General features: G+C 40.8%; 1 long non-coding RNA gene across 2 annotated transcripts in view; it reads right to left on the reverse strand.

The window, feature by feature from the left end:
• The window catches only part of LOC125455106 (uncharacterized), a 75,212-nt gene that overhangs the window by 45,362 nt on the left and 5,336 nt on the right, over positions 1 to 24,514 (reverse strand). Inside the window, exon 3 of one of the 2 annotated variants that reach the window (XR_007248142.2) lies at positions 22,094 to 23,578. The exons of the other annotated variant lie outside the window; for it this stretch is intronic. This is a non-coding gene — a long non-coding RNA (uncharacterized LOC125455106). Of the gene's footprint in view, positions 1 to 22,093; positions 23,579 to 24,514 lie in introns of those variants that run through there. 2 annotated transcript variants of the gene reach the window in all.

Here is a 24,514-nt window from a genome sequence, read left to right on the forward strand (position 1 = left end):
ACTTGAGTTTGGGGTGGAAGGTGTTGGTGAAGTGGATGAACTGTTCGAGCTCCTCTGGGGAGCAAGAGGCGGCGCCGATACAGTCATCATTGTAACAGAAGAAGAGGTGGGGTATGGGGCCTGTGTAGGTGCGGAAGAGGGACTGTTCCACATAACCTACAAAGAGGCAGGCATAGCTTGGGCCCATGCGGGTACCCATGGCCACCTCCTTTGTCTGTAGGAATTGGGAGGAATCGAAAGAGAAGTTGTTGAGGGTGAGGACGAGTTTGGCGAGGTGGATGAGGGTGTCGGTGGAGGCGCACTGGTCAGGCCTGCAGGACAGGAAGAAGCGAAGGGCCTTGAGGCTATCTGCGTGAGGAATACAGGTGTTTAGGGATTGGACGTCCATGGTGAAAATGAGGTGTTGGGGGCCAGGGAATTGGAAGTTCTGGAGGAGGTGGAGGGCGCCGGTGGTGTCATGGGCATAGGTAGGGAGTTCCTGGACCAAAGGGGAGAAAATGCAGTCCAGATCGGTGGAAATGAGTTCGGTGGGGCAGGAACAGGCTGAGACAATGGGTCGACCAGGGCAGGCAGGTTTGTGGATTTTGGGAAGGAGATAGAAATGGGCCGTGCGGGTCGGTCACACCACTTACATTAACTACCTCAAATTCAGTCAGTGGTCAGGGACGGGGCTGTGACGATGAACAAGTCATGTGGAAGGATCCACAAGATAGTGTTGAAGGAGTCTCAGCCCTTGAGGTTATCTAACAGGTATTAGATGCTTACTCCCTGTGTAGATGAGAGTGGAGGCTGTAGAGCAGATGGACAAACTGTCCATAGCACTGTGACAGGGTACCATTCAAGAGAATGGAGAAAAGAGGAATGTAGTTGTAATCAGGAACAGTATATGCAGGAGAATAGACACTAATCTCTGTGGCCAGGATCAAGAGTCCTGAAGGCTGTGTTACCTGCCTAGTGCCTCGGTTCAGGCTATCTCATCTGGGTTGCAGAGGAACTTGGAGCGGGAGAAGAAAGATTCAGTTGTTGTGATCCACATAGGTACCAATGATATACGGGGAAAGACAAAAGACATTGTAGGAATATAAGCAGCTTGGGCTAATTTGAAAAGCAGAACCATAACGGTAATAATCTCTGGATTTCTACTGTGACAGGCTAATTGGTACAAGGTCAATAAGATTTAACAGTATACGCATGTCTCAAACATTGGTTGGGAGAAATGGGTTTGAATTAATGGCACAGTGGCACCAGTACTGAGAAAGGAGGGAGTTGTTCTGATTGGACAGATTCAACCTTAATCATGCTGTGACCAGAGTCCTGGTAAATTACATAACTAGGGCTGTGGGCAGGGTTTTAAATGAAATAGTGGGTTCAGTTACATGGAAAATTGTGGAAAGATTTAAAGGAGCAAAAGTTAAAGTTCCCACAGCAAGTAATGGGCTGGAGGGTTAGGCAAGGGTCAGGAATCTACCTTAAGGCACAGCAGATAAGGGGCCAATCATGAGAAGGAGGCAGCCAACGCAGGCCTGAGGATGTTATACTTAAATGCATACAACGTACGAAACAAGAAAAATGAGCTTGTAGTCCAGATTGAAATTAGCAGGTATGTTGTAGTGGGTATTGCAGAAATGTAGCTCCAAGAGGATCAGGCATTGGAACTAAATATCCAAGGATACATGTGCTATCAAAAGATGTGTAGAGGGGCTGGGGTTGCCTTATTAATAAGAAATGAAATTAAATCAATAGCAAGAAGTGATATAGAGTCTGAAAGTGCAGAATCTGCGTGCATAGAGTTGAGAAACAGTAAAGGAAAAAAGGCTTTGGCGGGAGTTGTATACAGGTCCCTTAACTGTACTTAGAATGTGGGGATGAAAATAAATCAGGAGATAGGAAAGGCATGTGAGAAAGCCACTATTACAATAATTGCAGGTGGACTGGTGAAATGAGATTGGTAGCAGATCACAAGAAAATAAATTTTTAGAATGTCTATGGGTTGGTTTTTGGGATAGTTTGTGGTAGAGTCCACTGGGGAACAGACAATTCTTGATTTGGTGATGTGTAATGAGGCGGACTTAATTAGAGAGCTTAAGAAGAAGGAACTCATGGGGGGGGGGGGCATTGGCCATATCTTTTTGTTACTTCCTTATATTATCTTCAAAACCTATTTTCCTATTGCCTTTGTGCTACCAAAAAAATTGTCAACCACATCTTTTGTCCTTTCATAAGATCATCTTATAAACTGTAAACACTTGGGTCCCACCAGCAATTATTTTGGAACACTGCTTATTACATGTTGTCAATCTGGAAAAAGATAAATTTACACCAATCATCTGCTTCCTGTTAGCAAGCCAATTTTCAAGCTGTGACAATGTGCTATTCGCTGCAAAATGGCTTTTTATTTTTCATAATAACCTATGATGTGGCATCTTTTTGAATGCCTTACGGAAATCTGAATCTAGCACATTCACCAGATCCTCTCTGGCCATTTCTGGAATTACCTCCTCAAAGAACTTTAAGAGATTGGTAAATCATAATCTCTCTTTCAAAAAAATGTTCGATGTTTATCGTGTACTTATGCAAGTGTTCTGTTTCAATTATCTTCAATAATAGCTTCTAACATTTTCTCCTACGACAGATGTTAAACAGTAGTTCTTTGCTTTCTTTTACCTTCCCTTCTTGGAGAAAGGAGTTATACTTGCCACATTCAAATCTAACGAGACTATCCTTAATCCAGGAGAGTATTTGGAAAATTAAAGTGATTGCATTAAATTACTCACTAGTGACTTCTTTTTAGATTCTATGGTAAAGCCCATCAGGATCTAGCCATGTTATTTCTAAGCCATGCCCTCATATCTCTAACCTGTTTTGTCCAACACCAAATTGCACATGGCATGTATAAAACTTCAGAGATTTATGACCATTGAGTTTCTGCTTCTTAATTTGATACCTTGGTCCTCAACCTAACAAGTAGCACACCCTACCTTGCCCTGTCTTCACTGTTGGTATGCATAGCCAAGGATGACTGGATCCCACCCCTCCCACTCCAAGTTCTGCTCCAACCCTGAGCAGATGTCCTGAATCCTGACGCTGGACAAACTACACAACTATCTGGAAACTCATGCTCCTTGCTGCAGAGAACAATGTCAATCCATCCTATACTTCCCCCTCCCCCTCCCCCGGCACTATATTCCTTCTTAGTACCTAGTCTTGAATGACTTCCTACACTATGGTGCCACAGTCCGTTTGCTCAACCCCTCTGCAGCTCTCACTCTCAACCAGTCAAGACTGCCATGCCCTCTGGGTTCTCTTACAGGTCTCAAGTGTAGCCACACTCTCATGTTCCTGAATACTGACCAAACCTAAACAATCCAATTCCAAGAGGTATGATTGCCAACTGGTAAAAAGAATACGTTAACTTTGCCCTCCCTGCTGCATCAAAGTGTCTGTGGTTCAGCTTGCATCTCACGGACTCTGAGACAAAGCTACTTGAACTCTAATGCTTGCAACAAATGTGTTTGCTTTGCAGAGAAGCTGGTGGCCAGGAAATCTTACATACCAATGCAACTGTGATGCATCATCTGTCCTGCCATCCCCAATGTGTTCTTAAAAATGACTTCATTATTGTGATCAATGTTATATTTATTTATGCTTTTATATATTTTGTTAACCTTAAAATAATTGTTATCACTAAACTGACTAAGCTGCTACATTATCATAGATCCTACACAATGTGAAAGCAGGCTTTTTGGCCCATCAAGTCCATGCTGACCCCTTGAAGAACACTCCCTGTAACCCTATATTTCTCATGGTTTACCCAAGCAAATTGCACATCCCTGGGCTATGGGTGGAAAGCAGAGCACCCAGAGGAAACCCACACAGGCACAGGGAGATTATGCAAACGCCACACAGACAGTTGCCTAAGAGTGGAATTGAACCTGGGGCTCTGGCAATGTGAGGTAACAGGGCTAGCTATTGAGACACATTGCTTCACTACTATGTTGAAACTTAGGAATGGAATAAATCTTAATAATTTCCCAGTTACTCAAACTAACCAGCTTATTTTCCTATAGCAGAGTTAAGAACCAAGAAGTTGAAAAGGTTGAGGAAAAAGCAAAGGTAACAGAACAGAGTCCTTGAGTCAGTATCTAGTGTAAGGTGCGCTCAATTGCTAAGGCTGAAGAAGGGTCACTGGACCCAAAGTGTTAACTCTGTTTTCTCTCCACCGATGCTGCCAACCTGCTCAGTTTTTCCAGCAATTTCTGTTTTTGTTTTTGATTTCGCAGCTCTTTTCTTTTCGTAAGTTATATCAGATTGGCTACTTTTTAAATTGTCATAATTAAGCTCTGAATTAAAACCAAAGTATTGCAGATTCTGGAGATCTGGCATGATAACAAAAAGGGATGGAGAAACTTAGCAGGCCTGGCAGCATCTGTGGATAGGGATGTAAAGTTAGTTTTGAGTCTGATACGATTTGTCTTCAACTTTATTTCATCTCAAAATGGCTTTTGATGTGTGCCCATGCTAGATACTGAATGAACTCACAGACCCTGGGTGAGGTTCCCAATTTGTTACAGTTTCGTATTGGATACAACGAAATATTCAGCTCCCTGATGAGGAAGAAATAACATGCGCTCAGTTTTTTTATTGTCCCATCCCTGACTGTTGATTGCAACAAGCTTAACTTAAGCATGGATCATTTCTCTTATGGATATCCTTCTTCCAGCCATAAATGAGCACATGTTTTAAAAGGAGCCAATTTAACCAGGCTTTCTTAACTTCACCTTGATATCTTTGTTGTTACAAGGGATCATAATCCAACCTGCTTTTCCCCCCTTTAAGGGCTGCTGTTTAACATTCCCATTGCCTGGGTGTAACATTCTATGTATATCTCCTGCTCTCTCTCTCTCTCTATCTATCTATCTTTCTCTCTCTCTCCAGGCAGCCTGTTAACTGACATTTTTGGCTGTATCAGCCTTTCTTTTCAGAAACACAATTTGGAAATTGAAGTTAAAAATATCCATAGTGGTTTGGGTTTCTGACATGTGGCCATGGCATATGTGGAATAACTTCAAAGTATGGACACTGGGGGCGTGAGTTGGCAAGAGTTTTGGTGATTAATAAGCATAGTGACTGTAAAGAGCTATGGGGATATAGGAAGCTTCATGGGTCTCCATTAGTTGACTCTACACCTACTTGGAGAGTACAGGGGTCACGAGGTTTGAATGGGGTTGAAGTGCGTAGTGTCACCAGGCCTGGTTTTGTTTCTAATGTGTTTTTAATAACAAAATTCTTTCTGTCAGGGTCCAACTCAATCCAGCAACTATTCCCCTAGGACCATTCAGGGCGCTGCCACATGTATTGGGTTTACTCTGTGCTACTAACTCAGAACTGAATGCTTGCCCCCTTGACTGTTGTCCTTGCAAATTACTATCTAAATTCCAATGTCAATTTCTTCTTCAAATTTCTTGAGCATTTTGGAAGGTGTTACAGAAAAAGCCTTGATGACTTTTTTTTCTGTATACTCTGTATAGAGTATTGTTATGACCGAAGCTAACATTGCTACTTGACCAGTCAGATCCCAGATTGCATTCTGGTCTGATAGATCATATATTGTTTTTCATAATTTAATGTGGCGGTCTTTCTTGGAATATAAGCTCATTAAACTGCAAATTTCACTTTAAATTTAAACAGAAATTTGTTACATAAAATAAATAGAAACAGAACAAAATAAACCAATCTATCTACATATAATACAGTTTGAAAGATTTCGAAACAAAAACCCATCTATTCCCCAATGCCATCACTTCACTGTTATTTGAAATTCCAAAGAAATTCCGTCTGTATCAAATTTGAAGGTTTGACTTAACTGCCTCCTCTCATTTCCAAATCTTGTGACCTGTACGACCTATTCCCATGACCATGCAGAAGAGTTAGAGCTTAGACCTTCTCAATATTTTCATAACCTGTAGAGTTCTAACCAATCTCTCATGATCTGTAGATTCCCCAAACTACACTTTTCATGAAGGTAACTTGTTTTCTTTACTGCTTGAAATAATCTCTTTTTTCTAAGAAAGACTATATTTGTTTGTGTCTTCAGTCAAGTCTCCTTAAATCCTAAAAACTTTGAATTAAACTCAGAAGAAAAACTCATCCCTGACTCTGCTAAGTTATTGGCTTAATGTGTTCTCTCTCCATTTGGAACCATCTCCAGTATGAACAAAAATCCATGAAAACTCCAGGAGGAGTATACAAGTTTAAAATTATTGTTCCAGAAAGACTGATCTGATTTATGTTTAAACCCTTTCATAAAAGTAAGCTAACATCCACACGCCATTCTTTCAAAATCCAAACTTTAAAAGATAAGATGCTAATATATATCATCTGCATGCTTAACAGCATTGTGTGAAGGCAACAATCTCTCCATCAGCGTTAGCAAACAAAGGAGCTGGACATTGACTTCAGAGAGTGGAGCTGAGGGCATGCCCCTATCTGCTTCAATGGTGCTGAGGTAGAATGGTAGAGAGAATCAAGTTCCTCAGAGTGATGATCACCAGCAATCTGTCCTGTTCCTCCCACATCAACACAATGGCCAACAAAGCACAACTATGTCTCTACATCCTTAAGAGGCTAAATGCATTCAGCATGTCCACAAGGATTCTTACTAATTTTTATAGAAGCACCATAGAGTGCATCCTATCTGGATGCATTACAGCTTGGTATGGCAGCTTCTCTTCCCAAGGCCATAAGAAACAATGGAGAGTCATGAACATAGGTGAGTCCATCACGCAAGCCAGTCTTCCATCCATGGACTCCATCTATACTTCCCATTGCCGCAGGAAAGTAGCCAACATAATTAAAGACCCCTCCCATCCTGGCTATACTCCTCCATCCTCTTCTGTCAGGCAGAAGATATAAATGTTTGAATACATATACGAATAAATTCAAGAACACTTTCCTTCCCACTGTTATCAGACTTTTGAATGGACCTCTCAGATGTTAATTTTGATGTGTCTTTCTCTCTACACCTTGTGTAAAGCTGTAGTACTGTGTTCTGCACTCAGTTCTGATACCCTGATGCAGTTTGTATGGTACAATCTGCTTGAATAGCACACAAAACAACACTTCTCACCCTATCTCGATATATGTGACTACAATCAATCAATCAACAATCAATAACTATTATCACACCTTCTCCCAAAGAAGAATGAAATTGCATCTTCAGGAGGCACTTCCATTTCCCTATAAAAGTCCCTTAACAGCACTATTGCTGCATCAGATTAACAGAAGTAATATATGGACATTAAGCATACAATGACTTACATGGCAACCAGACTTAACATGAGCCAATAAGCATCATGTAATCTAGTATCTTTCTGATGAACTGTTCATTATAATATTTTCTTTTCTAGGCAGTTGAATGGTTTTAAATTGTAATGTTGGAGGTGTAAGTTCCACTGAAAACAATTGTAAGTTTTTCCAAAAGAAGTCAAGTTATTGTGATCTGAATAATAACCATTTCTTTCACATGGTTGGTGATATATATTTCAAAATGTTATAAAGTCAACACAAGATTTAATGTGCCCTTCTCTACAATAAATGGCATTATTTCTAATGATATTTTGTCAGATCCTTCGAAAAATACCTTGCAAACCATTTAATCCCCATCTTGTAATTTTGTGATAATACAGAAACCATATTGATGTCACTGGCATCAACAGCTAGTTTAAATGCCTCTCATAATTTGGCACTAATGAAATTGAAAGTGTACATTCAAATTGCCAAAGACATTCTTGCATCTTATCAAATTTTCTATCTTTCTTGAAAAATTTTGTTATAGGAGCCACAATAGTACTGAGGTTCAGAACAAATTCAAATAAAATCCAAGATAATAAAAGTTTGAAGCTGGATGAACACAGCAGGCCAAGCAGCATCTCAGGAGCACAAGATGCTGCGTGTCCTGGCTGTGTTCATCCAGCTTCACACTTTATTATCTTGGATTCTTCAGCATCTGCAGTTCCCATTATCTCTCTCTCAAATAAAATCCATTCATGTTAACAGTGTTGCAAAGTTTTGCATTTTGTGCTATGGATGGGAAAATCTAAAATAGCCCTTTCTTTTACTTTACTAGGCATCACATGGCAATTGACCCATTGCGTGCCCAAAATATTTCACTTTGGCTTTGGCAAATTCATTTTTGACCAAACTTATAACCAAATAGTTTATTTTTAAGCCAATCGAACAATTCAACTAAGTATGAATGCTCTTCCCAAAGAAGATGAAAACCATGCAGCTATATAGTCCTTCAATGCCTGTTTTAGTCACTGATTGGAATATTACTTTCCATTCCAATCAAATGTATGTGTTTGCATTGATAAAGCCGATCTGGTGCTACAAGAGTTGATATTTCATTGCCTCTACCAGAACTCGCTAGTATCCCTTTAGCGAGTTGATTTTATTGATGATTTGTAAACATCCAAAATCATGCATTAGGGTACAAACCCACTTCTGTTACTACATTGACTTCAATAACCAAGAAAGTATGACCTATATATTTTTGTACCAGTTAGGTGAATTCCAGCCTGTTATGGCCCAATTCAATAGTGCCATTATTTGTCATGAAATTGATTTTTCCCATATCTGACCTAATTTCTGTGGATTGAGTCTAAATAGTGTTGTTTTATAGGTAAGGCATTCCCCCACAGCTCAGGACTTTTTCCTGTCCTATTCACACAAATCAATTCATGATTCTGTTATGGTCTCTGTTAGTCATTTGAATAGTTTTCTGGAAGGTACACTATTGTGCTATCTACTCCTTTCAGTACGATTTAGTCTGACAGCTGGAGGATCAACATATTGATTTTCGACTATGATTCATTCTCCAATTGTTCTTTTTTTTAAAAATCCCTATTTCATTCACTGTTGACAATATACTTTTCACCTGATGACTGTCCGTATCATAATATTACTTTAGTATGTTAACATGTTGCAGTTACTGTTTGTTCCTCCTGTCTGGTATATTTGCTACACAATTCACATCATTGAGTTTATTTTTGAGTTGTTAAGGTCCATGGTTTTAATTATTTCCCAGAGACAGGTAACAATGCTAGCAGATTGCTTCCAGCAACAAAATGTTGAACTTTGACCTTTTATTATCTGCTTGTTTTCTCTAAATGTTTGTGGAACACTCTTTAAATGTTTCTTGGTCAGTTCACATGCCATGGTTAGTTTCTCTCTGAAGCATGAAACATAAGCAGAAATTATATTATCTGACCCTTGGTTTATCAATTTTTCTTTAATCACTTTAAATAATCCCCTTACCTCATGTCTGTAAATCAGTTCAGAAGGACTGAAGCCTATCGACTCATTCAGCGCATCCTTAATGGCAAACTATCAAACCATCACTTGAGATTGAGGAATAATAGTAGATAGCAACCAGGAGAATTATTTTTCACACATTTAAAATTCTCAACATGGAATTAAATCTTGTCAAACACATGTCTTTCCTTGTTCCTGTACATCTTCCCACCCCTATAATTATCCTGTCTGACTCTGGCTCCTGTTTATTATGCATCATCCTTCTGTTCACACCATTGGTGGCCATGGTCTCAGCCCTTCTCTGGAAATGGCTTACTCTCCTACTGCTCCAGCTCCCTCCCCTCCTTTAACACTGTCTTTAAACCCCAGCTCCTTGACCTTCCTCCTCCACTCCAAATATCCCCTTTCGTAGTTTGTTGTCTACTTTTGTCTCATTATGCCTCTGTAAAACTTCACAGGATTTTTTTTTCCCATGGTAACATAAATATGACCGTTTACAATTAAAATTAATTATTAATATTTTCACTAACCTAAACAGGCTAACAACCAATGCCAATAGTTTTTCCTCATGCAAATTGATTAAATTCTGATTTCTGAAGAAGGGTCTAGGCCCAAAGCTTCAGCTTTTCTGCTCCTCTGATGCTGCTTGGCCTGCTGTGTTTATCCAGCTCTACACCTTCTTATCTCATTCCATTGATATCTGATTAAAAGAGATAAACACTTGGCATCCAGTAATAATGATACTTACATGTGGATTCGACACACAAGTTATTTTACATGAAAGGTGTACAAAATCACTTTTACACTTATGGTTCATGAACCAATTTAATCCAATTTGGCTTTCTCATTTTGTCAGAATAGCTTTGAAATAATTGGAAACGTGTCTTGACCCATTAGTCTAGAAACATTTTGGATGGGCTGATCAGTTCACTCAACACATCACCTGATATTAAGTGATATTCCGATATTCTGAAGTTCACTTTGAGGTTCTTGTGCAGTGGTAGTGTCCCTACCTCTGGGTCAGAATGCCTATGTTCAAGCCCCACCTGCTCTAGAGGCATCTCATAACATGTTTCAGCTGGTTGATTGAAAATATAACAGGAGCTACTTGGTAGATAGGGACATTGGCAACCAACTCCATTGAGAAACAAAGATTACTGATGTATAAGTGCCTCAAGAAATGAGTTATCTTAACCGTGTTACTTTATATTCCAGTGAATACAATGACTACATATGAGGTCTTAAATCACTTTTACACTTATGGTTCATGAACCAATTTAATCCAATTTGGCTTTCTCATTTTGTCAGAATAGCTTTGAAATAATTGGAAACGTGTCTTGACCCATTAGTCTAGAAACATTTTGAATGGGCTGATCAGTTCACTCAACACATCACCTGATATTAAGTGATATTCCGGTATTCTGAAGTTCACTTTGAGGTTCTTGTGCAGTGGTAGTGTCCCTACCTCTGGGTCAGAATGCCTATGTTCAAGCCCCACCTGCTCTAGAGGCATCTCATAACATGTTTCAGCTGGTTGATTGAAAATATAACAGGAGCTACTTGGTAGATAGGGACATTGGCAACCAACTCCATTGAGAAACAAAGATTACTGATGTATAAGTGCCTCAAGAAATGAGTTATCTTAACCGTGTTACTTTATATTCCAGTGAATACAATGACTACATATAAGGTCTTAAATCTGGATTCATAATTTTCTCAACTTTTTAAGTGATTAAAAAAACTTTCAAACTCTGATATTTATAGATTTTGTTTGCTTCGTAATAATTCTTTGAGAAATAGTGAAGGGATGTCAAAATAAAATAAAGCCACAAATATGTCAATTATATTTCTTCATGTATATTTCGAATTGCAGGCTAATTGATAAAACATATCAGGAAATACCCTGGCTAATTATATCTATTTTAAGCAGTTGTCAGCATTACTGTTTGAACTAAAACAATGCATAATAATGCAATCTGTTAAGCATCAATAAATTTCTCTTGCGCTTATTTACAATCCATTTATTTTGGATTGTGTGATTTATTAAAAGGGTAACTGGTTTTGGAAGAAATTCCTTATTTAAATATTTTGGGATGGAGAATTTTAATTTAATATATAGGATTGAATTTCAATTTTAAATTGATAGTAGCAGAACTTTTGCTATTAATATGTTCCTATATTGTTACACTGCTATTGTGTGACTGTACGTTCCTAGACAACACCATGAAATTCTATGTAGCTAAAATATGGTTCTGAAAACTATTATGATATTTGTATTACCTGACACTATTTGTGGATGAAAATAGCTTTTGAAAAAGAAGAAACATGGATCTAAAATCGCTGCGGTTGCCGGCTGATCACAGTGAGAGTCAAGATTCATCAGGGGGAACCATACAAAATTACATAAGTCTGTGTTGAAATTATATTTTTTATTTAAAACCATCAAGGAAACTGAGTTAGTGTTGATAATTTCACATCCATGTTTTAATTCACCTTTGTTTTTATATATTTCATGCGTTAGGAGATAAAAGATTTGTCTGCCAGTTAATCAGCTTAGAAAGATAATGGAGTCAGACTCAGGAACATGCACAGAACTATATTTTAACAGCTGTTTTTGGACACCAGAGTGAGGACAGAAAAAGAATATGGATTGGTAACAAGAAGGACTAAAAGACATCTCCCTCTATATTTCTCATCATTTTTGGAAGCAATGCCCGATGATAAAATAAATTGGAGCAACAAGCATTCACTGACAACACAAGAACATCTATAAGTGTCACTACTGGTGAGAATACCAGTCTACAATTAAAGTAATTGGTCTTAGTTTAGAAATCTTACACCTCAAAGACTCTGAGGGCTTTAAAACTGCATAACCTATATTCTCCCTGTCTGTACGGAACACTGTCTCCTTTTAAACTTATTGTCAATGTTTGTGTGTATATTTGATGTTGTATCTTCATTATTTTTTCTTGGGTTATTAGGTAATAACATTTTTCCTTCTGTCACTTGAGAAAGCCTTATAACTGACTCCTTAATTTTTGATTTAGTTTATTGTATTGTTGATTTTGTAGAGTTCCCCTACCAGCACCTCATTCAGACTCACGTCCACCAACCTTTCACTGTAACTCTGCATTTCCCATGTCTAATCCACATAACTTACACATGATCTGGACAAGACGGGCAACTTAGGATGGCCAATCTAACTAACCTGCACATCTTTGGATTGTGGGAAGAAACCAGAGCACCCGACAGAAATCCAAACAGATGTGGGATAATGGGCAAACTCCACACAGACAGTCACCTGTGGGTGGAATTGAACCCAGATCCCTGATGCTGTGAGGCAGCAGTGCCAACCACTGAGCCACCATGCCACCCTTTTATTAGTGATATAGCTGTGTACTAAAAGAAGTTTTATTGTTGCAAACAACCGTGAAGGAATTAAATAGTGGGGAGGTGAACTACCTTTTCTCATCTGGTCAAAGCAATTTTTCAGGTTCAGCCAATGCCCTCTCATAGGCAAGCAACAGAATTGTAGTGAGGAAAATAAATTGTTTCTTTGAAGGCTTTTTTTAAGCAAGAAACTGAGTCTGTAATATTAAACGTGCTAAATGTAGATAGTTGATGATAGTGCTTTCATACAGCAGGACAATATAATTTATTGAAAAACTAAAAGCCTTACCCTTTGTATAATGAAAAAGCATAGCTTAGCACTTAGAGGTGGAGTCCTGAGAGAAAGCTCGGAGTTACATAGATTACAACATGAATGATGAAGCAACTGGAGGTGGAAACATAGGAGAATGAAACAGATAATTTTAAAAATGAACATGTAAGATTAGAAATTCTGGAACAGAAAATAGAGAGAGAAAGAGACAGGAAAATATAGAGAGAGAACCCTAGTTGAGAGAGAGGGAGAAATATGAGCAAAAAAGCAATGAGAAAAAGATGTCCAATTTAGACAGCTTGAGCTGAGAAGGGAGAATGTCGCTGGGAAGGAAACCACACCTAACCTTCAGTTAAGGGCTAAAGTATTCAAGTTTGCCCATTTAATCCATAAGTTTTACGTGGAAGAGGTAGCTGCATTCTTTATCTGTGTTGAAAGACTAGCAAAATTGTGCTGAATAGACTGACATGGTAAGCTCACAAAGCTGACTTTATCCTGCCTTAAGTAGCATGTCACTGACTATGAGGGAATAAAATGGGCTGTATTAGATGGGTACCAGTTAGTGCCAGAGATTCTGTATCATTAATAAATAGGTTGACCCAACATAGGTGGAACTTGAAAGATTAAACAGTTCATTTTTGACAAGTAAGTGCAGACATTTAACATTTTCACCACAACAAAACACTTTGTGAGGTAATTCTTCTCAAAAGTTCAAATTCTTTCCAATTCAGATCAGTACAAAAGAACAGAGTGTAGCAGAGTGCAAACAGACAGCAATTCTGACTGACAACTATATATGACCGTATAGGCGTACAGGCTCAGGGTAGAGTCACAGGCCAAAGAGACACAAGGGGAGATTAAAGGGTGAAGTGATGCAGTTTGGAAGAAGAAACAAGATGAGGGAGTACTTAGTGAAAGGCAGGATATTAGGTAGCTTAGATGGTCAGAGGGATCTTGGGGGTAATTATTCATAGATTCCTGAAGTTGGCAGAGCACGAGTAGGATTGTTAAGAAGATGAATGGGACACTTGCTTTCATCAGTTGTGGCATAGAATGTAAGAACAAGGGGATAATGTTGGAGTTATATAGAGCATTGTTTAGGCCATAACTGGAGTATTGTGTGTAGTTCTGGTCAGCTCACTACAGGAAGGATGTAATAACACGAGAGGAGACACAGAGGAGCTTCACTATGATGTTGTCTATGATGGAGAAAGTGAGCTATGAGTAGAGACTAGAAAGGTTGGATTGTTTTTTTAAGAGCAGAGAAAACTGAAGGATGTATGATTGGGATGTGTGAGATTAAGAGGCATAAAGACAGGGTGGGTAGAGAACTGCTGTTCGCTTTGGTTGAGGGGTCAATCATGAGGGGGCACAGTTTTAGAAAAAGGGGCAGGAGATTCAGAGGAGATTAGCGAAAATAAACCTTTTCACTCAACAGGTGGTAGGAAGCTGGGTGCACTACCTGAGAAGGTAATTGAAGCTGGAAATCTTAAAACCTTTAAAAAATATTTCAAATATCATGACATTCAAGGATATTGGGATTAGTGCATTTTTAGTGGTAGTTATGTCAAGCAAAATTGACAGGCCTAAGGGCCTCTTCTGCACTGTATGAATCTATGAATCTGGAAGAAATTCCTCCTCATCTCAGTCTTAAATTGTCGTCCCATTATTCTGAGGCTATGCCCTCCAATCCTTGACTCTCCCATGAGGGGAAACACCCTTCCAGCTGAGAGAAGTTCAGAAGCCTCACTAGGAACAGTAAAGTTTGTGTGGTTTACTGTAACTCAGGAATGAACAGTTGAATTTAATAGAATCTAGGACTGGCCAGCAGGATCAAAAAGACTCAAGACCGAAACCAGAAAAGTTGGGCAAATAAAAACAAAAGACAAAGGTGAGAAAAAGTGAGAATAGGCAGCTGGCAAGAGCCTGAGACCAGATTTACAGAAACCTTCATGGTTAATTTAAAGAGGGACCTGAGGAGTTCTCAAATAGGCCAGGAGATACAGAAGGTGAGGCATCTCCTAATGGAAGAGTCAATGGGGCTACAGCAGAAGATGAACATCAAACCAATGGTGGGAATACTTCAGGTAAAGTGGGACAGATTGGGAGAAGATCCAATCCCACAACAAAGGGAAAAATAGAAGGTGACATACCCACAGTAGACAACGTGATTAGAGACCACCACCAGCACATCATGAACTAAAACCTCATTACCCAGTAGGGAACCCACGGAATGGAAACACATCTTGAAATCTAACCGGTCTGATCAGGTTGATGTTATGTTGTACGAGAGTGAGGTTCGGGATACAAGTCCACACACCTGACAGGAGACAGAGATAATGGGAACTGCAGATGCTGGAGAATCTGAGATAACAAAGTGTGGAGCTGGATGAACACAACAGGCCAAGCAGCATCTTAGGAGCACAAAAGCTGATGTTTCAGGCCTAGACCCTTCATCTGATGACGGGGCTAGGCCTGAAACATCAGCTTTTGTGCTCCTAAGATGCTGCTTGGCCTGCTGTGTTCATCCAGCTCCACACTTTGTTATCTCTTATACCTGGCAGGAGACAAACCTCTGATTATCACTCACTGGGAGGTCAAGTTTGTAACAACGTCTGATTTTGGTACAGGAATTACAGAAGTGGTTAATATTTGGGAAGACAGTACAGCTCAGGGAAGAAATGTAGCTTCTTGCTCCAAAGCAGATTTTGAGCCACGACAGGACAAAGAGTGAATGTGGGATGCTTGTGTGCTGCTCTTCCGGACTTTGTACTGTTATTGTACAGTGACCTTGTAATGGAAAGCTCACCATCAACAAAAAGAAGGAAATACTGTTCAAGTTTGCTGTTTGTGGTGGGGTGATGTTACAATAGTGGTAAAATGGGCTTTTGAATTTTGATTTTTATAATATGATTGTTATTTATAATATGATTGCTATGTCTAAGACCTTTCCACTGCATTATTGCAGAGATTCCAGACCACACACACGCAGTACATTTTAAAGCCAGTTACATGACAGCACAACAGATGATGCTCTAGTATATAGGACTTCATTTTCAGACACTCCTTGCACAAGGAGACAAAGTAATGTGTTTGATATGTGAGTTATGCATGTGTAATGAAACAATAATAGTAACACAGAACCCGGAACCTGGGTGGAGTGTCTAATAAACAACTGAGTGAGGTGGGCATTCGCAAGATGAGTGGTAAAATCAGGGGAGATGGTAGTCGTGTTATCAAGACAATCCTGCTACAACTGCCCTGATTTGCTCAAGTGGTACGATTCTTGCCAGGGAATGTAGGGTTCCCAAGTGATGCTCACTATTGCTTGTTTACTGATCCGTTAACCAGCCTGTTAACAGATGAACTACGACAGGTAGCACTTTGTAAAGTACCCATTGGGAAAAAAACAGACTTGGTATTTGGTGGGTACAGATCACTGCTTGCTCCAAGCAACCTTCACATTGCTTGTGGCCAAACTGCAGAGCACTAACCGCACGCACCCTGAAATCATAGACACCAGCAGCCGAATTTTAAGGAGCTGCCACCACCATCCTGGCATCTGTGCAAAACCCCAACATCGTGCCCTGCAGGTCCACACTTGTTTAGCAGACTACGCCAGCAAGCAGGAGTACATGGCTGCATCAGCTGCCTCCAGCAGAGAGGCATCTATTCATTAGTATAACCAGGATGTCCACCATAGCTGCCCCCTCTTGCTGTCTCAGGTTGGATCCACCAACTGACATGCCCACAGTGAGCATGCCTTGCCCTGCAGGGCCTGCCATGGGAATTTTCACAGCCACACAATCAGGCAGGTGGTTGAGCTGTGCAACAGTTCTCAGTTGAGGGTGCCTACATCTTAGTGTACATCATTGTGCAATGTCAGGCTGACAACTATACCATGTGGCAGCAGCATTCATGCCCAACTCTATGGGAACGCCAGTCAGTTAGAGAGGGTCCCCAAGTGGTTCGTCAAGGACAGTATCCCTTGTCAGTCCTGTGTATTGGCCACAGTCAGGCATCCAGCTTTGCACAGGGTGTCTGTACCTTTATGCTTCAAAGAGTGGGTCATGGTCAGTCCTTTGACACTTTAGGAGCCATGCCAGGGGTGAGGCAAGTTTGATACATTTGTTAGGCTTGTGGGATATGAAGTCTATTGGGATTGGGGAGCTATGTGACAATGGGTGATGTTGGGGAGTGAGGTGCATGTGTGGGCATTTACATCTACAACGGGTCACTGGGAGTTCACAGGTGATGAATGTTGGCTTTGCACATGTGAGATGCTCACAACACCAGCATGCAGGCTGTGTACTCTCTGGCCATCATGCAGCATTGGGCCACTCTGTGTGTTGTGCCTTCCTGGTGCAGCCACCACTGTGAAACTGCCTGTGGTTGATACTCTCACTCATACAGCCAGCTGAACAGTGGGTAATGGCACAGGAAGGTCTCCAGTTTCAAAGTGAGTCAATGCCATGTACACACTTTGCCAATCGTGATCACACATGACATATTGGCATTTGTTGTATACCCCATTGTTGAAATGATGTAGACATCTTTTTGAGACGGCTACCAGGTCCTCCAATCTCTGGAACAAAAACAGAAGTTGCTGAAAAAGCTCAGCAGGTCTGGCAGCATCTGTGAAGAGAAATCAGACTTAACATTTCGGGTCCGGTGACCCTTCCTCAGAATTGATGGTCGCTAGGAAAATGTTGGTTCCTGCAGAAGATAGGGAGGGGGAGGGGGCAAGGAGTAAATGATAAATAGGGATAGAGCCAAAAAAAAGTGAAGAACAGTTGTACAAACAAAGGAGTTGATAATGATCTGGAAAGGAGGGTGAATATCCATTGATGGAGACTGTTAGTGACTAACAATACATAGTGTGTAATGGCAGCCTATGTGATATCAAGGCCTGGTGTATGGTGTAGGAAGTTAGGACATGGGAGAGATCAGGCCCTAAAGTTATTGAATTCGATATTAAGTGGTGAGTTTCCCTGTGGAATGGCACGGGACGTGATGCTCTCCATTGCGTCAGCAACATAAATTAATACACTGAATTTCATAAGACTCAGTGGGAAAATCTGTGGGTGACAAACATCTAAAATTGCAACAACAACTTTGTTTTGATGACATGAAGTATAATATCACAGTGGCATCCCAAAGCAGAAAGGATGGTTTCATGCATGTGCTGATCCCTCAGAAGAGTTCAAGCAATGTTTCCACATGAACATGCATTTGAGCTGCAGTTTGTTCTTAAGCTCCTCAGGCACATAGATGTGATCCATGTTGATTTTCAGAACCTGTCACATGCCAGAAGGCAATCAAATATCTAAAGATGGTACATTAATCCCTGTACTAAATGTCCTTTCCTTTCCTGTTAGATATGACAATCTGCACTGTCAACATTGATAAGGAAGCATATTTCATTTAAATTGAGAGGAATTTCACAATTAAGCTCATCTCTAGTGTCAGGCAGATGTTAAGAAAATGACCAACATTCAGAACAAGACCAGAATGCAATGCTCCAGGATATCTCCATTTAGTGTTAATGTCCATGATTGTAGGCAATCCAAGAATAGTAATATTTCAATATTCACTCACCTCATAAATATTTTTTCTGTATTAACTCTGAATTGCATGCAATGAAGGATGTGAAACAGAGCCCGTATATAGTATTACTTCATTCAATTTACAATTACAAACATAAATCTCAGGATAGGGCCAGTTAACAGTGACTGCAGACTTCGGTATGGTCAGAAAATGAATACGGGATCAGAGTGTAAGTTTCGTCCTCTACCCATTGTAACCAACATGCAAACAGCCAATTTAAATGGCTCCTGCATATTTCTGTGTAGTCACAGACTTGAAATACTATGAGAGACCAGCGAACATGCATTACTTAAAGCTAGCATTCACCTGTTAATGTGGAGTTGTGTTCTGGTCAGTTCAGATACTGGAATATGTCGCAAAATAAATTGTGAGATGCAAGAAAAGTAAAGGTTAGCCCAATGCAGAAAAACGCAAGTTCAAGATTTTCCAACTGCTGCAGCGAAAGCCTCAAAGAAGAAGTTTCAGAGGAGGAAAGGATTCTATTCATAGGGAACCAAGAGGTCTTGTGAAAAAACTTGCAGATGGCAGTGAGAATGGGCAACTATGACCCTGTACCTGAATAAGAGTGACTTATTCAGCTCACTCTCTATAATACAAAGTTTTATCTGTCCAGATGATTTAGGTTTGTCAAAATAAGTGTGCTTCCATTGATTTAGGCCATCCTGTCTTTATTCCTGGTGGTTTCTATTAAGTAGCTCAAAAATTATTAGTCAATACATTCCCTGATGTTACTTTGAACTGCTGCAATTAGATGTGCCAATGTTGTTGAGATTATTTGGTGGGCAGTGCCTGGTTCAATTATCAATGTCATTTGTGACTGGTTCAGAGGTGAATTGTGGAAGGGAAATTTTGTCTTGTGGAACGAGATACATGATAAATTTGTAAGAATGTTGTTCCAGGTAAGTGTATACTAAATAAGAAAAGGAAAGCATCAGAAATTCAGCTGGCAGGCTGCTCTGAGGTGACATGTCAAATAATTGCTCCCCCAGGGTAAGATCACATGAGGTATTGACTCACCAACCACTCGCTCTCTGTCTCTCTCTTTCTATTCCTCTTTCCTGAGTACAGTCTGATGAGATGTCAACATCTCTCTCTCTCTCTGTTTGAGGTACAATCCGGCAGACATCAACTGTCTCTCTCTCTCTCTCTCTCTCACACTCACTGAGGTACAGTTAGCCAAATTGCCAAAGATTTCACCAAGGACTGTCTTCTGGTGGTGTGGCGTAGTAGCAACATTATTGGACGAATAATTCAGAACACCAGGCTGAGGCTCTGGAGCACATTCTTTCTAAATTCAATAAATAACTTTGGAACTAAAAGGAAAACTCAGCCATGGATCCATTGAAACATAAAAGTGATAGATCTGATTCAAGGATGCATTTCGAGAAGTAAATCTGCCAACATTACCTGGTCAGGCCTACATGTGACTCCAGGCCTACTGAAATAGTTCAGCAAGCAACTCAGTTCAAATGTAAATCAGCAGGGGCAACAAATGTTTACCAGTGATGCCCATATCTGTTAAAGAATGAAGAAGGTGCTGACTCTTCCCCACACTCTGCTTGTATATAAGGGATGCAAAGAGAGCACATCATCTGGAACTCTACGGACACAGGCTACCTTCTGATTTGGTGTCCCTATGATGTAGCTCCTTTTACACATTTTTATGAGTTATTCACAGAATAAAGTTATAACGAACCCTTTACACTATAGTTCCATGCAAGTTTGCCTAGAGTACTCCTTTAAAACATGAACAGTTTACCACAGAGATAGTAGGAACTGCAGATGCTGGAGAATCTGAGATAAGAAGGTATAGAGCTGGATGAACACAGCAGGCTAAGAAGCACCATAGGAGCCGGAAAGCTTAACATTTCAGGCGTAGACCCTTCTTCAGATTTGGGGGAGGGGAAGGGGTTTCTGAAATAAATAGGGAGAGAGGGGGAGATGGACTGAAGATAGATAGAGGAGAAGATAAGTGGAGAGGAGACAGACCAGTCAAGGAGGCGGGGATGGAGCCAGTAAAGGTGAATGTAGGTGGGGAAGTAGGGAGGGGATAGGTCAGTCCAGGGAAGGCAGACAGGCCAAGGGGGCGGGATGAGGTTAGTAGGTAGGAGATGCATGTGGAGCTTGAGATGGAAGGAGAGGATAGGTGGGAAGAAGAACAGGTCAGGGAGGCGGGGATGAGCTGGGCTGGGTTTGGGATGCGGTAGGGGAGGGGAGATTTTGAAGCTTGTGAAGTTCACATTGATACTATTGGGCTGCAGGGTTCCCAAGTGGAATATGAGTTGCTGTTCCTGCAACCTTCGGGTGGCATCATTGTGGCACTGCAGGAGGCCCAGGATGGACATGTAGTCTGTGGAATGGGAGGGGGAGTTGAATTGGTTCGCAACTGGAGATGCAGTTGTTTATTACGAACCAAGCGGAGGTGTTCTGCAAAATGGTCCCCAAGCCTCCATTTGGTTTACATGATGTAGAGGACACCATAATGGGAACAGCAGATGCAGTACACCACATTAGCAGATGTGCAGGTGAACATCTGCTCAATGTGAAAAGGTTTCTTTTCGCCTGGGATAGGGGTGAGGGGGGAGGTGTAGGGGCAGGCATCAATGTGGATTTCACAAGCTTCAAAATTTCCCCTTCCCCTACCGCATCCCAACACCAGCCCAGCTTGGCCCTGCCTCCCTAACTGGTCCTTCCTCCCACCTATTCCCTCCTCCCGCCTCAAGCCCCACACCTATCTCCTACCTAGTAACCTCATCCTGCCCCCTTGACCTGCCCATCCTCCCTGGATTGACCTATCTCCTCCCTACCTCTGCACCTACACTCACCTTTACTGGCTCCATCCCTGCCTCTTTGACCAGTCTGTCTCCTCTCCACTTATCTTCTCCTCTATCCATCTTCCATCCGCCTCCCCCCTCTCCTTATTTATTTCAGAAACCCCTTCCCCTCCCCCATTTCTGAAGAAGGGTCTAGGCCTGAAATGTCAAGCTTTCCTGCTCCTCTGATGCTGCTTGGCCTGCTGTGTTCATCCAGCTCTACACCTTGTTATCTAACATGTAACTACAAACAACTTTATTGCTACTTCCCCATTCTCCAACTGCACAGTTCTCGTTCACTTGTGGTTTTGATCTTCAGCAGCATTCTCAACTCTCTTAGAGGATATATATGTAGCATATGTGTTCCTCTATCATTGTCTGGAAAGCTGTGGCTTGGCAAGAATATTTCCAGAACTCCTTCAGAGATTAGAAGTCTATCTTCATTGAAAAGGAAATAGATTCTTGACCAGAATTTTCAAGAGTTTCCTGCATATGTTATGAACCAGACCAAAGCCCCTTAAAATATAATAAAAAGGTAGACTAATCACTAACTTTTTCTTATTTAATTGGTAAATGTAAGGTGCTGTGTTCCAGGTGCAATTCCATTAATCAAACTACTCAACATTAAGCAAAACACAATTTATTCATACATTATAGTTAAAATACAACAATGGAAAGAATGAAGACAAAAATGGCTTAGCTGTAGCTCTATTGGAATGCTTAAAAAAGTCGACACAGGAACTATGACTAATTGACTGTTCCAATATATTAACATCCCATAAACACCTCCTTGGCAAAAGGCAAATTCAGAAAACAGACAGTTCTCCAACCAGGAGGAAAGAATATCAAAAAGCAATTCTGAGAGTGAGAGAGAGAGAGGGAGAGAGAGACAGACAGAGAGCTTTTCACAAATTCTGGTGAAAACGAGACTAAAGACCCTGATTCTGTGGGAGTTTGACCATACTCAATCTGGCTGCTTCTATTGTTCCAGTTTTTAAAATAAAAATACCCAAGACCTCACAAGCTGTTTACTCTTGCATTTCTGGCGGACTGCACCTTTGTCTTAAAATCTCTCTTCAAAAGAAAAATGGGACAAAATAGCTTCTTAAAGTCGCCACATTGTTACACATAGCACTGTGGTCCACAGACTGGATGGTGAATTTGTTTCCTTCCCTAAGTATTTTCAAAGCTTTCTATCAATAGGGGCTATAAGGGTTTGGAGTAGATTTGTAGCTCGCGTTGTGGCTGTTGAGGTTGGTTGGCTCGCCGAGCTGGTTTGTTGTTCATGCTGGATGCAGCCTCCAATGAAACGTCAGTGTGTTTTCCCGCCTGCTTTTAAAACTCTGGAGCTGGATTGTCTCACTTCTGGTTTTCCTTAGCAGTGAAGTGCATATGGCGTTGAGTTCTATGTGTTTATTAATGGCTTTCTTCGTGGCATGCCAGGCTTCTAGGAATTTCCGTGCTTGTCTCTGCTGAGCTTGTTCCAGGATTTTGGTGGTTCTCCTTATCCATATGGATTGAGATGAGTGAGTATTAGTCGTGTCTTTTACTTTTAGCCTATGAATAGGCTATGCTGATTATTTATCATTATCAAAAGCTTGCATCGCCATAGTCAGCTTCTGAAGACTTAAATGAAGAGTTTGTTCTCTTTCAGGATTTTAATTTTGAAACATGACCAGAAGCCAGTAATTGAAGCAGAAAGGTTTCAACAGTTAATAGCCCACAGTAATCTTCTAGCTCAGAATATTTGCATAATAGAGTGACATTTCCTCAGGCAATATATCTTGCTATGTCAACTGTTGTTCCCTCACAAGGTGACAACGTTATTCTTCCCAACACTGTGGCTCCATGACTCCCTTACTCCTTCTGCCAGGCAGAAAGACCAGGCTCCTACCTCCCATGCCAATGTGGTGCCATCAAAAACGAGAAAATAGCTCAATAACCTCCCTTACACAGCAGTGATGGAGATTAGGGAAATATTGCATGCTTGGGCCCGGAAGAAAGCAATACTCAAAGACCACAACCATCATCATAACTACTGGTATCACTGTCCGTGCCATGCTGTGAGGATACAGCTGTAGTTTAACAGTGGTTGATGTGAGCAGGCACTTCCATAGTAAAGTGGTGACATCTATTGGACTATTCCTCTTGGAGTTTTAGACAGCAGAATCGCTCTATGAAGGCTCTGGGTATAAAAGGTCTGTTATTACCAGAAGGAGCAAACAACAAAGTTGTAAATATCAAAATGGATGACCAGTACATTCATTTCCAAGTCTTTCCTGGTTTTTCTCTGGGTTTTTCCCTTTGGAAATACAGAACTCTTAACTGTTTCCTCCCTCTTTGAGTAGCATATCTTCCTCAATGTTTCTTTAGTTCCCATTCAAACAAGTAATCTCTGTGATAGGAAGCATGGCTTGGTATGGGGCAAGTTGTGCCTCAGTAACTTGATCCAGTTTTTTGAGGACATGACAAAGATGATTGATGAGAGAAAAGCAGTTGATGTCTATGTGGACTTCAGTAAAGCCTTTGACAAGGTCTCTCATGGCAGACTGGTACAAAAGGTGAAGTCACATGGTATCAGGGTGAGCTGGCAAGATGGACACAGAACTGGCTTAGGCATAGGAGACAAAGGGTAGCGGTGGACGGATGCTTTTTGGAATGGAGGGTTGCGGCTAGTGGTGTTCCACAGGGATGAGTGCTGGGACCTCTACTATTTGTGACCTACATAAATGATTTGAAGGAAAACATAGCTGGTCTAATTAGTAAGTTTAAAAATGATACAAAATTGGTGGATTTGCAGATAGTGAGGAGGATCGGTCAAAGGATACAGCAAGATATAGGTCAGTTGGAGGCATGAGCAGAAAAATAGCAGATGGAGTTTAATCCAGACAAGTGTGGCATGATGCAGTTTGGGAGGTAAGGTGCAGTTGGAAACTAGATAGTGAATGGCTGAATCCTTAGCAATATTGATATGCAGAGGGATCTTGGTGTGCAGGTCCACAGATCACTGAAGTTAGCACCACAGGCATGACAATAGCATACTTGCCTTCATTGGAAGGGGTACTGAGTATATGGATAGACAAGTTATGCTATGGCTTTACAGAACTTTAGTTAGGCCACA

Source organism: Stegostoma tigrinum, chromosome 9 (assembly GCF_030684315.1).
Source record: "Stegostoma tigrinum isolate sSteTig4 chromosome 9, sSteTig4.hap1, whole genome shotgun sequence".
Taxonomy (NCBI): Eukaryota; Metazoa; Chordata; class Chondrichthyes; order Orectolobiformes; family Stegostomatidae; genus Stegostoma; species Stegostoma tigrinum.